General features: G+C 43.3%; 1 protein-coding gene and 1 long non-coding RNA gene across 4 annotated transcripts in view; one reads left to right on the top strand and one right to left on the bottom strand.

Moving 5' to 3' along the window:
- Positions 1–7342: 7342 nt before the first annotated feature.
- On the bottom strand, positions 7343–10714 carry LOC132398431 (uncharacterized). The gene is made up of 2 exons (XR_009513657.1): positions 10631–10714; positions 7343–9158 (listed from the first exon to the last, which is right to left on the bottom strand). It is a non-coding gene; the product is annotated as an uncharacterized LOC132398431 (long non-coding RNA).
- An 832-nt stretch (positions 10715–11546) lies between these two features.
- The window catches only part of pus7l (pseudouridine synthase 7 like), a 62441-nt gene continuing 58727 nt past the window's right edge, over positions 11547–15260 (top strand). For all 3 annotated transcript variants that reach the window (XM_059977846.1, XM_059977845.1, XM_059977844.1), the window contains exon 1: positions 11547–11643. The gene's annotated coding sequence lies outside the window, so the exon portion shown is untranslated. The remainder of the gene's footprint in view (positions 11644–15260) is intronic.

Here is a 15260-nt window from a genome sequence, read left to right as displayed (position 1 = left end):
ACTCATGAAATTCAAAATTACTGTAATATACAGATAAAGAAATTGGGTTAAAATGAATGGTGTGCTTATTAATGCTTAAGTTCAGATCTGAATAGTCACAAAGTTGTGCAGATGTTTGAAGTTTCATTTAATAGAATTTTTATTCTTTCTGCATGCAATACAGTGAGTTGAAAGTGCCAAAATCATAAGGATCTTGATGTGAGCTCTCCTAGGCAAAATGGGGACCTGTATCTTTTAAGAGTCTCCTTTTTTACAAAGCAAATTGAATTTTGGGAGCAGTCCAACACCAGCACCAACCTCAACAATAAAGACAGAGTTCCCTGCACACAGAATACTTAGACAGCAAAACAAACTATTGGAAGAATCAGGTCAAACATCTCTGGAGACAAAGGAACAGTTGACATTTCTGGTTGGACCTTACATTCAGGCTGAACTAGTATATAGAAACGAAAGAGGAGGGGGGTGAGGCAGGCTTGTAGGTGGAACCATCTTGGGGGGGGGGGAGGATGTGTGGAAATGTTGGCTAGATGGATGGGGAATGTCAGTGACAGAAAGCCTAAGGAAATCTGCAGATGCTGGAAATTCAAGCAACACACACAAAATGCTGGTGGAACACAGCAGGCCAGGCAGCATCTATAGGGAGAAGCGCTGTTGACGTTTCAGGCCAAGACCCTTCGTCACAACTAACTGAAAGGAAAGATAGAGATTTGAAAGTAGGAGGGGGAGGGGAAAATACGAAATGATAGGAGAAGACCAGAGGGGGTGGGGTAAAGCTGAGAGCCAGACAGGTGATTGGCAAAAGGGATACAGAGCTAGAGAAGGGAAAGGATCATGGGACCGGAGGCCTAGGGAGAAAGAAAGGGGGAGGGGAGCACCAGATGGAGATGGAGAACAGGCAGAGTTATGAGAAGAGAGAGAGAGAAAAAAACTAAATATATCAGTGATCGGATAAGAAGGGGAGGGGCATTAACGGAAGTTAGAGAAGTCAATATTCATGCCATCAGGTTGGAGGCTACCCAGCCGGTATATAAGGTGTTGTTCCTCCAACCTGAGTGTGGCTTCATCTTGACAGTAGAGGAGGCCATGGATAGACATATCAGAATGGGAACACATTTTAATTCCACGTCCCATTCCCATTCTGATATGTCTACCCAAGGCCTCCTCTACTCTCAAGATGAAGCCACACTCAGGTTGGAGGAACAACACCTTATATACTGGCTGGGTAACCTCCAACCTGATGGCATGAATATTGACTTCTCTAACTTCAGTTAATGCCCCTCCCCTTCCTACCCCATCCCTGATATATTTAGTTTTTTTTTTCTCTCTCTCTCTGCCCATCACTCTGCCTGTTCTCCATCTCCCTCTGGTGCTCCCCCCACCTTTCTTTCTCCCTAGGTCTCCCATCCTATGATCCCTTCCCTTCTCCAGCTCTGTATCCCTTTTGCCAATCACCTGTCTAGCTCTCAGCTTCACCCCACCGCCTCTGGCCTTCTATCATTTTGCTTTTTCCCCTCCCCCTCCTACTATCTTTCCTTTCAGTTAGTCCTGATGAAGGGTCTCAGCCTGAAACGTCGACAGCGCTTCTCCCTATAGATACTGCCTGGCCTGCTGTGTTCCACCAGCATTTTGTGTGTGTGTGTTGACAGAAAACCTGTGGATGATGGGTGGAATCAGAAAAAGGTTGGATAATCGACAGATGAACTCAGGTCAGGAGAAGATGTTAGAAAAAGTGCAGCAATGGAGGAAAAAAGATGAAAAATTGATGCATAGGTTTGTGGGTGATTGGAAGATTGAACCAGAAGGCGGAGGGAGAAAAGTCTTGATAATGAAAGGAGGGATGGAAAAGGTGAACAGAGAGAACTTAGGTGGACTGAGAGAGTGGGAAAGGAGCATAGGTTTAAGGGGAGGGGAACTGAAATTATTCAATATTCATACCATTGAAATGTAAACTATCAAAGTCAAATATGAGGTGGTCTGGTTTGTTATGTGGTCTTAGTTATGGAGAAGGCTAAAGACAGGTTAATATGCAAGGGGATTGTATTTTGTGATTTGTTAAAGGTGGTTCCTTGTTTTGATTCCTTTTTTTTTGATTGCTTAAGTATATTTGGAACACACCACATTTTATCAGTACAGGTTACAGAGGGGTTCTGCTCCTGACAGCTGCTCATAATCTGGATAGTTTGGCGGAAATGCGGTCTCTTGAGTGCTTGTTCATACGTATGGGCTGTGTACAAGTTGGCATGTCAAGCATGGAGCAGACCTGTACATTTTTTCAAATGCCTTCTTGATTTATAGTTGTGTGTAACTGCATCTGTTTATGCAGATTGGGAGGAAGGTTACGATGTGTCAGGATTGGGGGTGGGCATTGCCATTGCAAGGTGGGAACCCAGCTGTAGCTGTAGACAGTAAGGAATACTTTCAGTGGAAAGGGGCCTGATCATTCCTACCAGGAAATGGTGAAAATATTCAACATCTCTTTGTGCCTGCAGATGCAATCACCAAAACAAAGTTTAAAGTAAATTTATTATCCAAGTATTAGTCGCTATATACCTACAGTCCTGAGAATCGTTTTCTTGTGGGCATTCACAGTAAATACAAAGAAACAATATAATCAATGAAAAACTGCACACAGTAAGTTGGATAAACAATCAATGTGCAAAAGACAAACTGCAAATACAAAAAGAAAAACACAATAAATCAGAATCGAGATAATTATCAACAGAATATGTCATGAAATTTGTTAACTTTGCAATAGCAGAACAATGCAATACATGGTAAATAGAAAAAAAACTGAATTGTGCTAAATATGTATATTAAACAGTTAAGTAGCAACAATTTTTTTTAAATGTAGTGAGATAATGTTCATGGGTTCAGAGTCCATTTAGAAATTGGATTGTAAAGAGCAGTTCCTGGATTACTGAGTGCCTTCAGGGTCTGTACCTCCTTCCTGATGGTAACAGTGAGAAGAGGGCTGTGCGGGGATCCTTGATGGACGCCCCCTTCCTGAGGCACCGCTCCTTGAAAATGTAGACTGGGCAATGGTATCCAAGATGGAGCTAACTAATCTTACAACTTTCTGCAATTTACTTAAGTCCTGTGCAGTACCCCCCTACCCCCATACCAGACGGTGATGCAGCCAGTCAGAATGCTCTCCATGGTACATCGATGGAAGTTTTCAAGTGTTTCAGGTGAAAAACCGAATCTCCTCAAACTTCTAATGAAATATAGCTCTATCTTGCCTTTATAGCTGCATCAATATGATGCAGCCAGGTTAGGTTGCCAGATATATTGACACCCAAGAACATGAAATTGCTCATTCTCTCCACTTCAGATTCGTCTTTAAGGATTGGCTTGTGTTCCCTCGTTCTACCCTTTCTGAAGTCCACGATCAGCTCTTTGGTCTTACTGACATTGAATGCAAGGTTGCTGCTACAACACCAGTCAGCTAGCTGGTACGCCTCGCTCATATACACTTCTTGACAGCTGAGATCCTGCCAACAATGGTTGTATTATTGGCAAATTTATAGTTGTCATTTGAGCTGTGCCTAGCCACACAGTCATGGTTGACACAGATAAAGAAATCCAACTGTGCCTTGTGTTTTTACACTGATTAGCAAAATGATTTATAAATGTTTTACAGCTCAGCAGTAAAAAAAATTAGAGCTCAATCAGGCAATTTGCCATATCTCAAGTTTGAGCTCTGTCATTTTCTAACAAGTAGACAGCAGAAATGTAGGATATCAGATGAGAATGGTACTCAAGGAATGCCTCCACTTGGAGTTGGTAAAAACTCAGTGGATAAATGGCAATCCTTTTGCCCTGCAGCAAAATTTGTGTCTCCATCCTTACTGTTAAACAGGTTATTTCCTTTAATTGGCTCGAATCCTTCTTTCTTGGTTACAAGGTAGACCAATTATACCTCCTGTTATTGTTGAGGCTCATGTCTCATGCCTTTATTGGAATCATTCCATCTCACACCATGTTCCTCTCATTTGCTATGGCAGGGTATCATTGAACGGGTCAAAGTACTTTGATAACTGACACAACTTGCCAATCCTTAATAGTGAATCTTTCCAGGAACCTTTGCCATTGAGCCTCTGGTGAGTTTTCTTCAAGGCTGCAGTGCAGTTGAATTGTTGCAGATTTCTGCTGCAGCTGACCTTGTTGAAGAGCGTTGAACTCTCCTGAAACGTGCTGAGAGAGCCAGCAGTCTAACTCACCTGCAGGCATTACAGGGACAGCGGTAAAGTGGTCCCATACTTGTCAGAAAGACCTGCAGAATTTGTCTCAGGTTGAAACTCAAGAATTCTTGTCCCAGCTGGCAGCTGTGCTTGAGCCAAACACTGGCTTCACCAGCTGCCGAAGCCTTTCTGCAGGAACAGCTGGCCGGTGGGCTTGGTACGTGTACAGAGGCTTCATCATAGTTTGATCAGGAAATAATATTCTGTGTAAGTTATTCATACAAAGGCTGAGAGCTTTGATACTGATTAACAAGAGATCTGTTCATAGTTTAGTAGATATGGTATTGAAGTATTGTAGTGGAGAATATTTATCCAGAGCTCTTAGAAGAAAAAGAAAACAAGTATTTGGGTTGGGGAACAGGTCAACCAAAAGAAGAGTGCTCCCAGGATCTCTCGTTGGTGTGGTCCAAGAACAGGCAGCTGCTAAGTTCAGTTGGCCAGTGGATCACTGGGCCAGGATGTATCACAATGAAATCAATGCAGATTATGGCCTGTATACCTGAAGTAAAACTCGGATTTATCACTTCTTGATCCATGGATAGTTCATTGCCATTGAACTAAGCTGGATTACACTGAACTTGATATTTCATATGACACTACGAGGAGAGCATTCTGTCCATTTGAGACTATTCCAACTCACACAAAGTATCCCTATTCCCCTATCAGTAACCTGTTCTCATCAGGTTTCAATGCCTCTCCCCAGATGTTTTCTCCTACGTTAGGGCCAATATACAGCATCTCTATCAGTGTGCCAGCACGTCTGTCAGGAGGTGAATGGAGCTGGAACACTTGGAAGAAACCCATGCAGTCCACTAAAATCCATTGAATAGAAGGGGACTGGAATGTCACCACACACCTTGCCAGCCTCCAGTACAGCTGAACTTGCAGACACACGATCAGTCTTCTGGAGAGGGAGCCTAAGGAAGTAACTGGTCCAGATGGTGCCCTTGGCTGTGTCCTTAGATCCTGCACAGATCAGCTGATGGAGTTATTTGTAAACGTGGTTAAACTCTCCCTCTTTCAATCTGTGGTTCCCACGAGCTTTAAGAAGACCACTATTGGCCCAATACCTAAGAAAAAGAAAATAACGTGCTTTACTGGCTCTGACATTCACCATCAGGAAGTGCTTCAAGAAGCTGGTCATGGCATGCATTAACCAACCTCTAAGACAACCCAGACCCACGGCAAATCACCTACTGATGATACAAGTCTACAGCAGACACCATCTCCACAGCTCTACATCCATCTCTGGGGTATCTGGATAGTAAAGACTTCTACTGTATGGTAGACTATTATTTATTGATCATAGATCTGCCTTCAATACAATAATTCCAAATGAACTCATCTCCAAACTCCTAAACCTGGTACTCAGCACCCTTTTTCACAACTGGATCTTTGATGTCCTGACCAACAGTAAGGATAGGCAGAAACACCTTGGCCACAATTGTTCTCAACACAGATGCCCCACAAAGTTGCAGTCTCAGCCCCATAAACTCTCAACTACATACCAGATTCTGTTTTAACACCATCTACAAGTTTGTAGATGATATCACCACAGTGAGCGGTATCTCAGATAATGATGAGTTAGAGCGCTGGAAAGAGATAGAGGGTTCGGTGACATGAAGTCATGACACCAACCTCTCTGTCTATGTCAGAAAAACAAAAGAGCTGGTCATTGACTTAAGGAAGGCGGATGGCTTGCATGCTCATGTCCAGATTTGGAAGACAAAGGTTGAGAGTTTGCAAATAGCTTGTCCGGGTCCAACCATATTGACGCCTTGGCCAAGAAAACTCACCAATACCTCTACTTCTTCAGGAGGCTAAAGAAATATTTCACATCCTCTTTGACCTTCATCAAATGTTTTCAATACAGCAGAGAAAGCATCCTATTGGGTGCATCATAATGCAACTGCACTGCCCACAAACACCAAGAAACTGTAGAGAATTATGGAAACCAGTGCCCATCCATCGACTCAAAGTTCTGAGTACATACATAATTAAAGTATGTGTACTAAATATAAACTTGAGAATTGACTCCTTATAGGCAGAAACAAAAAAAGAGAAACCCAATAGAACTCATTAAAAAAGAAAACACAAACACACAAGGAAATCTGCAGATGCTGGAAATTCAAGCAACATACACAAAGTGCTGGTGGAATGCAGCAGGCCAGGCAGCATCTGTAGAAAGACGTACAGTCAACGTTTTGGGCCAAGACCCTTTGTCAGGACTAACTGAAAGAAGAGATAGTAAGAGATTTGGAAGTGGGAGGGGGAGGGAGAGATCTGAAATGATAAGAGAAGACAGGAGGGGGTGGGGTGAAGCTAAGAGCTGGAAAGGTGATTGGCAAAAGGGTTACAGAGCTGGAGAAGGGAGAGGATCATGCGACAGGAGGCCTAGGGAGAAAGAAAGTGGGAGGGGAGCACCAGAGGGAGATATGGTGAGAGGGACAGAGAGACAGAGAAAAAGAAAAAAAAGGGGGGGGGGAGAAATAATAAATAAATAAATAAATAAATAGATAGATAGATAAGGGATGGGGTAAAAAAGGGAGGAGGGGCATTGATGGAAGTTAGAGAAGTCGATGTTCATGCCATCAGGTTGGAGGCTACCCAGATGGAATATAAGGTGTTGTTCCTCCAACCTGAGTGTGGCTTCATCTTGACCTTGACCTTTCCAATCTGGCCCAGCAATTAAATGGGCCAAACATCACTCGTTCCTCCCTCTCAGACCCAAGCCCTGCCACTTCAATACATTCTCGAGCCCGGATGTAGACTCCATCTATTGTTATGGTACATCTCTGGCAACAATGAATATAGAATTGAAGCAGGTTTTTTATAAACAAATAAACATTTATTTAACTCTGCTCAACAAAAATGAAAAGTAAACGACTAACTTAACCGGAAGTTAACCGCTTTACGGCAACTCGAACAGTTCTTAAAGCAATAAATACAAACACAGTTCTTAAAGTGGTAAATGCAAAAGTCCAAATGATTTATACAGTCAATTAGGAGAGGCTTTCCTGAAGTAACGAATTCCTCGACAATGTGACATTACTGCTGATCCCAGCCGAAATATGCCTTGCCCAAAAGACTCACGATGAAGGAAATAAAAACGACTTGAAGGAACTGACCTTTTCCTTGGCAAATAACACTGCCCCAACCCTTTCTGCTCTTACTGCAGGGGCTATCTCAGATGCAGGTTACTATTTCCTGAATGAAGATCCAATAAGGTCAATCCTGTGTTAAACCGCCGACGACACCAAACTTTACTCGATCCTTCGGGTTTCCGTACTTTGGTAAATCTTCACTCTCCAATACTTAGACTTTAAAATTAAATCAGAGGTGCATCAAACATAACTGGCAGCGATTTTCAAAACTGCCGGCACAACAATAATGTACCTTATAGTAGAAATTAAAACTCCACTCTAAAACGAAACTGCGTCATGAAATCAAATACGCAGCATAACGGAGTAACTGACGACTTAAACGACGTCCCAACAAAAACTCCTGTGTCACAGCAGGCTTTCCTTATTTTATACTTGTTGGAACAAGCCATCACATGACCTCACACTGGTGAGAAAATTACATCATGTGACCTCACACTGGCAGGAAAATACATCACCCCACCATCACAAGACCATTACATCATGCTCACCAGATACTCAATTACATCATGGTCATAAGACAGTCACAAGTCACAGGGTATGTAACACTATGCTTCTCACTGCTTGGTAAAGCAACCAGCACAATCAGCAATCTCCCACACTGTTGACATTCTCTCTCCTCCCCTCAGGCAGAAAGTACACAAGCCCAAAAACCAGTGTGCCATCAAGCTCAAGGACGGTTTCTATCCAGCTGTTATACGTCTATGGAATTATTCTGTACTATGATAGATAAACTCTTGGCCTCACAATCCACCCCATTATGACCTTGCACCTTACTTCTATCTGCACTGACCATAAACCCTCATTTTGCACGCTGCGATTTTAAGTTGTTCTGCCTCAATGTACTGTGATAATGAATTGATCTGTACAGATGCTAAACAAAACAATTGTTTCACTGTCCTTCATGTGACAATAAGTAACTTACCAGTCACATGGAAAACAAGTTCAGAAAGGTGGTGTCCACTACTAAGAACCCCCATCACCCAGGACATGCCCTCTTCCCATTGTTACCATCAGAAAGGATGCACAGAAAACTGAAGGCACATGCTCAGTGATTTAGGAACAGCTTCTTCCCCTCTGCCATTCTGTTTCTGAATGGACGTTGAGCCCATGAACACTACCATATAACCATATAACAATCACAGCACGGAAACAGGCCATCTTGGCCCTCCTAGTCCGTGCCGAACTCTTAATCTCACCTAGTCCCACCTACCCACACTCAGCCCATAACCCTCCACTCCTTTCCTGTTCATATACCTATCCAATTTTACCTTAAATGACACAACTGAACTGGCCTCTACTACTTCTACAGGAAGCTCATTCCACACAGCTATCACTCTCTGAGTAAAGAAATACCCTCTCGTGTTTCCCTTAAACTTCTGCCCCCTAACTCTCAAATCATCTCGCTTGAATCTCCCCTACTCTCAATGGAAACAGCCTATTCACGTCAACTCTATCTATCCCTCTCAAAATTTTAAATACCTCCATCAATTCCCCCCTCAATCTTCCATGCTCCAATGAATAGAGACCTAACTTGTTCAACCTTTCTCTGTAACTTAAGTGCTGAAACCCAGGTAACATCCTAGTACTACCTCACTACTTTTTTGTTATTTCTGGTTTTGCAATAATTTTAAATTTAACTATTTAATAAATATTTTTGTCACTGAGAGTTTGCAAGAAATAAGCAGTCCGGCAACTCAGAACTGATTTGCTCACTGCGGTTTCAGTCATCCAGGCTTGTAGGTGTCAGAAACAGCTGGGAATGAAAATGAAATTATTTCATTACTTCAACAAGTTATCAACAATCATCTTGAATGTTACAATGAAAATGAAGATTTGGAGGATGTAATACTTGTTGGGCAAAAAGCTCTGTTCGTTGCAGGTTGCATTTCCATTGTATCCTGGATAACGGAGTTGACTGGCAGAACAGGGTTTGTGCAGCTTCAGAGCTGTGTGTCAGACATTGCTAGCAGTAGCACTGGAGCCCCATAGGAGATGGTATTGGTTCCCTTCCTATTTACCCAGTATACTTTGGACTTTGGATACAACACTGAGTCATGTCATCTGCAGAAGTTCTCTGATGACTCACCAATTGTCGGGTGTATAAAGGGAGGATGGGAGGATGAATACGGGGCCCTGGTAGAAGACTTTGTCAAATGGTGCAAGCTGAATCACCTGCAGCTCAACATCAGTAAGACAAAGGAGCTGATGGTGGACTTTAGGAAGACTAAGTCTTCACTGCTCTTTATTACTATTGATGGTGAGGCTTACAAGTACCTGGGGGGGCACCTGGATGACAAACTTGAGCGGAGCACCAATGCAGAGGCTGTGTACAAGAAGGACTAGAGTCGCCTCTACTTCCTGAGGAGACTGAGGTCCTTTGGAGTAAGCAGGCCTCTCCTTCACATGTTCTCCGAGTCTGTTGTTGCCAGTACGTGCAGTGTTGTGCTGGAACAATGGCATCAGCATGGGTGATGCCTAAAGGCTCAATAAACTGATTAGAAGGACTGGCTCTGTTATAGGAGTCAAACTGGACAGACTGGAGGCTGTAGTAGAACAAAGGATCCTACGGAAAATTCTGGCAATTCTGGACAATGTTTCTCACCCTCTGCATGCCACCTTGGCTGAAGAGAGGAGTACCCTTTAGAAATAGACCAAGACAACTTTGCTGCTCCCAAGAGCGCTATATGGGGTCATTCCTACCCTTGGCCATTAGGTTCTATAATCGAGTCAACCTATAGCCAGGGAAGTGATAAACCCCTCTTGTTAGTCTGTTTGAGGAAACTTATTTTTTATTCTTTCTACTTCTAGTATGTATACATCTGTGCACTTGTAATGCTACTGTGACACTGTAATTTCCTTTGGGGTCAATAAACTATCTTAAAAACATTGTATGAAGACAGTCCATTATCTGCAAAAGGCACCTGCACTAATTTTGTTCATTTAATCAATCAAGGGAACTCAGCAGTGTACATTGGATGAATTTGTCTGTCGACAGCTATCAGGAACTAATACAAAGTTCCATAATACTGTAGTAGAATTGGTAGTATTCTTAATTTGTTCTGTATTTCATTAAATACATAAATTCTTATTCAGTTAAATGGTAGTTTGTCACTTTTATACCTTTTTAATTATTTCCATGAAACCTTGGCTAATTGGTGCAGAAGCTAACTGGGCCAAAATGTATTGGTCCCAATTAACGAGAATCTGCTGTAATTAGTTTGGTACCTTTTATGACAGCAAGATATCCACCAGATGAGGAAGTCCTTTTGAATTGCAATGTTTGTTATTGAGTGATAATCAGAGGCTGAGCTGATCTAAAGACTAAGCAGTTTGTTGTTGCCAAATCTGGAAATTTGCTTGTCACTGTTTATGCATTAACTGGCTGCTCACAGAACACCGTGGGAAACCCCGTTATTTGACATTAAGCCTACTTGCTAGCTGTAAAATTACGTTTACTTCAAGTCGTATTCTTTTACGTTCACTTAAACCAACAGGACTGGGTCCACTCGTGTGTTCTTCCACGCTACTACAATAATTGAGTGGTTTCGGGCTATTGTACTTCAAAAGCTCTTCATTGTCTGTAAAGTGTCCCGATTCGGTTAAAAATGTAAGGTTCATAATTCCTGCTTTGACTGAATTTTGATGTTCCTCCTCTCAGAACGTAGGGATTTTCTTCTATATTAAATACCTGTATGTTGTATTAAAGCAAATGGTTATGGAGACCACTAAACATCAAGCGAGTCGGCAGCACATGCCCCAAAATGGAAATCATTTGTCCAAAAGAATGTGTTGATTTTCGAAAAGTCAAATTTGCTTGTTGCTCGATTTCCCCATGCTGAGTTGGTATCTTACAGCGAAGGAGTTGAGAGCTACAAAGCTGTCTGTCGGAGCTCGGCAATGAGCAGACCGGCGGCTGGGTGTGTATCCGGGCCAGAGAAGCAGGATCTTTCTGGGGGGAAATCCTGAGTTGAAGCTGTGTGTGTGTGTGCGAGGGGAGCGCAAACCTTTCTCTCGCCTTCAGCCCCGTTTCCAAACGCTGCAGTTACAGAGTTAACAAGCACATTGCCGCACTTCCAAAGAATGACGCTCCAGCGTGGGATTCGCTCAATCTCAGCCAATGAAACGACGAGGAAGCGGGAGGGATACAACGTGCGCGGAAGGGAGGGCTTTGACTGACTTCAGTCGGAGGAGGGAGTTCTCATAGCTCAGGCGGTCATTACAGCTACTGGGCGTCTCATGTAAGTCACGTAGCTCTGTCTTCTGGGACAGTTCACCGACAAACATTTTGACAATATGCCTTGCTTCACTCAGGGGTACCGAGAGCGAAGGCACAACTACTTCACTTCCAATGCCCTCCACCGAAACATGTTTTTAAATGTGATTAAAGGACCCGTGCTTGAACCGCGATATTGTTGATTCCGTGTTTCGGGAAGTCAGAAATGCAGCGCCGAAACAGGCCCAGCCGGTCCATGCAGACCTAGATTGAAATCTAAGATGGCCCCATTTGCCCGTGGTAGGGACCTATTCCGCTAGATATTTTATAACCATGTGTACCTTTTAAACATCAGTATGCATCCATTTTAACCACTCCTTTGGCAGCTCATTCCATATACTGACTACAAGTACTGCGTGGAAAAAGTTACCCCTCTATGAGCTTCCTGCTTAAACCGACTCTCCTCTGACCTCACTCATTAACAGCCCACAGAGCTGCTGCTCACGGTTTCTGAAGTACTCAAACTCCCCCATCAATCAATTCAGTTGTATCACATTTCTTCCCCATCCTGATGTTTGGCCTGAACAACAACTGAACCTCCTGACCATGCCTGCATGCTTTTATGCACTGAGTTGCTGCCACAGATGTAGTGGATTAGATTAGAGATTAGCATTAACAACGTGGCCACTGAGTGTAGGTCTTATCGTTTTTGATTCCCAGCCATGGGATAAAGATTAAATAGTCCTGGTTCTATACACTCAATGAGATTACATCTCATTCTCCATCATTCAGGTGAAAACACTCTCAACCTGTTTAACCTATCTCTATAACCAAAGTTCTTGAGTCATGGAAACATCCTTGTAAATCTCCTCTGCTCCCATTCCAGATTAATGTCATTTTTCCAAAGCACTGCAAACAAAAAATAACAAAAGCACCCTTACCAACGTCTTGTATGTCTGTAATGTAACATCCAACTTATGTACAGTACTCGGTGCCCTGATTGATGAAGTGTGCCAAAAGCTTTCTTCACAACCCTGTCTACCTGTGACTCCAGGTGAACCTTATCAAAGGCATTTCTGGTCCATATAGACTGTCTACCACCATGCTCTGGTTGACTTGGTTACTTCAAAACTCAAAACTACTTTTAAGCTAAAAGAGCTATGGTCATTGGTCCCAAAGTGCTCTCCCTTTCTCACTTGTCCTGCCCTATTTCCCAAGGGTAGGGCAGATTTGCCCTCTCTCTAGTTGGACCTTTTGTAAGCATAAGAGATTCTGAAGATGCTGGAAATCCAGAGTAATCCACACAAAATGCTGAAGGGACTCAGGCAGCATCTATGGAGAGGAATAAGCAGTTGACATTTTGGGCTAAGACCTTCCGGTACCCGATGAAGCATCCTGCCCTCAAACATAGAACATTCATTCCTCTCCTTTGACGCTGCCTGACCTGATGAGGGCCTTTTTTATATTACATAATGAAATTTTCCAGAACAGCCTGAAGGAATTCCACCCCATCTAAGCCCTTCCCATAGCCGCAGTCCCAGTCTTTGTTAGGAAAATTAAAATCCCCATTTTGACAACCCTATTATTCTTGCAACTTTCTACATTCTCCCTGCAAATTTATTCATCTAATTCCTTTTGACTATTGGTCCTTTAGAGCAATCCCAGCAAACTGACCATCCCCTTCTTATTTCTCAGCTCCACTCAAAGCCTTACTGGACATTCCTTCAGTAATTTCATTTTGGTCTACTGCCGTGATGCTCTCCTTAATCAGAAATGCAACTCCCCTCTTCCTCGCTTTCCTGCCAGTTTTCTGGAACATTTTGCTGCCAGTCGTGTCCCTCCCTCAGCCGTGTTTCTGCAATGGCTATTTTATCGCAGTCCTACATACTGTAGCCGTCCACAGACTGAGTTCATCTGCCTTCCCCGTCAGGCCTTTTGCATTGAAAATAATGTAATTTAATCCACCAGACTTTACTCGCTTCCTACTATGACGTTGCCTGTCTTGTCTCCTGACTTCACTGTCACTGAGTTCTGTCCCATCTGCCTCGCTCCTGATCTGGGTGCCAACCCCCATGCTAATCTCCTTAGTAGCGCTAATAAATTTGCCTGCCAGGGTATTGATGTCTCTACAGTTCAGGTGCAACCTGCCTCTCTTGTGCAGGTCACCACTGTTCCAGAAGAAATCCCAATTGTCCACAAATCTGAATCCCTGGCCAGTGTACCGACTCTTCAGCCATGCATTCATCTTCCATATCCTTCTGTGTTTATTCTCACAAGCATATGCACGGGGAGTAATCCAAGGATTGATTTTATACCTGTGTCATTCATGCCAATGTGCAAAATGACCCTCTGGAAAATGTTCTGCAACCAGAGACATCCTCAATCCTGGCACTGGCGAGGCAACAAACCATCTTGGAGACCCTTTTGTGGCCACAGAACTGCCTGTCTGCTCCTTTCACTACCTCCCTTCACCCTTCCTTACTGAGCCTCAGGGCCAGGCCCAGTGGATAGATAGATAGATACTTTATTCATCCCCAAGGGGAAATTCAACATTTTTCCAGTGTCCCATAAATATGATATGCATCTAAAATCACCCTCCCAAAAAGCATTAATAAATAGCTTTTAAAAAGTTCTTAAATTGTTTACTAAAGTGCATTGAGTGGTAACTTAAGCTCAGTCCTAACCCCGGCACTTTAACATGTCTTGCCCCTGGTGGTTGAATTGTAGAGCTGAATGGCATTGGGGAGTAATGATCTCTTCATCCTGTCTGAGGAGCATTGCATTGACAGCAACCTGCCGCTGAAGCTGCTTCTCTGTCTCTGTGCAGAGGATGTTCAGGGTATTCCATGATTGACCGTAGCCTACTCAGCGCCCTCCGCTCTGCCACCGATGTCATACTCTCCAGTTCTGTGCCCACGACAGAGCCTGCCTTTCTTACCAGCTTATTAAGACATGAGGCATCCCTCTTCTTAACCACAGATCCAGCTGCAAGATCATGAATGGTCATTCTGCAGCGGTTAGCATCCAACCTGATGGCATGAACATCAGTTTCTCGAACTTCTGGTAAAAGACCCCCCCCCCCCCCCCACCATTCCCTATCCCATGTTCTGTCCCTCACCTTATCTCCTTGCCTGCCCATCACCTCCCTCTGGTGCTCCTCCCCCCTTTTCTTTCTTCCGTGGCCTTCTGTCCTCTCCTATTATATTCTTCCTTCTCCAGCCCCAATACCTCTTTTACTAGTCAAATTCCCAGATCTCTACTTCACCCTTCCTCCTCCTGGTTTCACCAATCACCTTGTCTTCTTCTTCCCCTCTCCCCACCTTCTAACTCCTACTTGTCATCATTTTTCCTCCAGTCCTGCTGAAGGGTTTCGTCCCAAAATGTGGACTGTACTTTTCTCCATAGATACTGCCTGGCCTGTTTCTCCAGCAGTTTGAGTGTGTCCCTCCATTTCCTGCCTGTTTAAATATCAGTCTGAATGACATTTGGACATTGCTGTTGCATCTGGTTTCACCACTTCCCCTGCAGCAGATTGTAGGTACCATTTAAATAAATACCCTTCTTGTAACTCTTCTAAACTTTATCCCATGTAACCTTAAACCTATGTCCTCTACTATTTGATATTTCTACTTTTGGAAGAAG

Source organism: Hypanus sabinus, chromosome 8, assembly GCF_030144855.1.
Source record: "Hypanus sabinus isolate sHypSab1 chromosome 8, sHypSab1.hap1, whole genome shotgun sequence".
Taxonomy (NCBI): domain Eukaryota; kingdom Metazoa; phylum Chordata; class Chondrichthyes; order Myliobatiformes; family Dasyatidae; genus Hypanus; species Hypanus sabinus.
The sequence above is the reverse complement of the archived record's forward strand: the minus strand, read 5'-3'. Positions and strand labels throughout refer to the sequence as shown.